Here is a 2,500-nt window from a genome sequence, read left to right as displayed (position 1 = left end):
GCTGTCGGTCTGATCTTAGACTGAGAATGAACTCCGTATGCTTAGATTGGGAATGAACTCTGTATGCCTAAGTCAACCCACGAAATGAGCGTGCGGGTATTGAGCCAGCCAGAGAGGCATAATGCGTAAGTCAGGGATCGACCCGATCCCCCTCTGCGTGCTGTCGATCTCGCTGTCGATCCTACTGCCACAACCCTTGGTTCGACTGGGGCTTAGACATGGAATGAACTTCGTATGCCTAAGTCAACCCATAAAACGAGCATGCGGGCACTTAGCGGACCGGAGAGGTAGAATACGCAAGCCGGGGATCAACTAGGTCCCTTTCTGTGTGCTGTCGATCTTGTTACTGGTCCTACTACAGCAACCCTCGGTCCGATCCGTATGCTTAGACTAGGAATGAACTCCGTATGCCTAAGTCAACCCATTAAACGAGCGTACGGGCACTCAGCCAGCCAGAGAGGCAGAATCCGTAAGTCGGGGATCGACCCGGCCCCCCTCTGTATCCTGTCAATCTCGCTGTAGGTCCTGCTATCATAACCCTTGATTCGATCTGATTTTAGATTGGGAATGAACTCCGTATGCCTAAGTTAACCTACAAAATGAGCGGGCAGGCATTACGCCGGCCAGAGAGGCGGGATGCACAAGCCATGGATCGATCAGGTGGAAGGTGGCTTTAGGCACATCTTCATATTTCTGCTGTGTCAATGCCATTTTTATGGCTTGTAAATTCATACAATGGTCCCCTAAGCCTTCATGTGAAGTTTCGTGGCAAGACAACTCGTTTTCTATTTTTCATGATTTTTTTAAATTTTTTTAGAAAGAGTTTTGGCCCCAAAATTTGTGGACGTGATCCTTGTATTTTTCTTGGCATGCACAAAAACTTTCAGCTAAAAACTCGAAGTGGAGAAGATTTTGTGACCATTTGAAAAAAGTGTCCCCATTTCAGACACTTGAATGGCTACTGGCAGCAAACCTATAAAATCTCAAATGCTCTTTAAGGGGGTGTGAGTTCTTGAGGTTTGATGAGGGATAGGGGGCCAATATAAGGGTCAAGTACCAGCACCCATCTCACATCATGTGCGCACACCCCTCGGCCCCCCCAATCGTCGAAACCCCCAATGCCACTGGTCAGGTTCTCTAGCGATGTTCTGGCAATGGTGCCCCAGGCAAAAAAAATACGGCACCAGCATATGCCCAAGCCCAGCATGTGCATCGTGGCTCAAAATCAAACTTCGGCCAAGGTCTCGACCATCAATGGCACATGAGGGCGCATGGTGTTGGCACATGCATCGACCATCATCGGTATGGGCACTTGTTTCAATCACCACCGACACAAGCTGGGCCCTGGTATGGGCGGTTGCCTCGATACTATCGACACATGCAGGCCCTTGGTGCGGGTGGTTGCCTCGACCACCATCGGCACAAGATGGCCCCTAGTGCGGACGGTTGCATCGAGCACCATCGGTACATGCTGGGTCATGGTACAGGCAGTTGCCTCGACCACCATCGGTACGTACCGAGCCTTGGTGCGAGCGATTGCCTCGAACACCATCGGCACGTATCGGGCCTTGGTGCGGGCCATTGCCTCAAGCACCATCGACACCAGCCGGCCCTTGGTGCAGGCAGTTGCCTCGACCACCATCGACAGAAGATGGCCCTTGGTGTGGATAGTTGCATCGAACATCATCGACACATGCTGGGCCTTGGTGCAGACGATTACCTCGACCACCATCGACAGAAGATGGCTCCCAGTACGGGCGGTTGCCTCGAACACCATCAGCTTGTGCAAGGCCTTGGTGCAGGTGATTACCTCGACCACCATTGACACAAGATGGCCCATGGTGCGGGCGGTTAAGTTGAACACCATCGACACATGCTGGGCCTTAGTACGGGCAATTGTCTCGAACACCATCGACACATGCTAGGCCTTGATGTGGGCGATTACCTCGACCACCATCGATAGAAGATGGCCCCTGGTGTAGGTGATTACCTCAAGCACCATCGACTCAAGCCGGCCCTTGGTGCGAGCTCTTGCCTCAACCACAATCGACAGACGATGGCCCTCGGTACGGGCAGTTGCCTCGAGCACCATCGGCATAAACTAGCCCTTGGTGTGGGCTCTTGCCTCGACCACAATCGACAGAAGATGGCCCCTGATGTGGATGATTGCCTCGACCACCATCGGTATAAGATAGCCCTTGGTGTGGGTGGTTGTATCGAATGCCATTGACACATGTTGGTCCTTGGTGCTGGCGGTTGCCTCGACTACCATCGACACATGCTGGGCCTTAGTGTGGGTGGTTGCCTCAAACACTATCGGCACGTGCTAGGCCTTGGTGCTGGCGGTTGCCTCGAGCACCATCGACACAAGCCGGCCTTTGGTGCGAGCTCTTCCCTCGACCACCATCGGCAGAAGATGGCCCCTGGTGCGGGCGGTTACGTCGAACACCATCAGCACATGCTAGCCCCTAGTGCGAGCGATTACCTTGAACACCATCGA

Source organism: Durio zibethinus, chromosome 8 (genome assembly GCF_047325235.1).
Source record: "Durio zibethinus cultivar Kanyao isolate XHJ-2024 chromosome 8, ASM4732523v1, whole genome shotgun sequence".
NCBI lineage: Eukaryota > Viridiplantae > Streptophyta > Magnoliopsida > Malvales > Malvaceae > Durio > Durio zibethinus.
The sequence above is the reverse complement of the archived record's forward strand: the minus strand, read 5'-3'. Positions refer to the sequence as shown.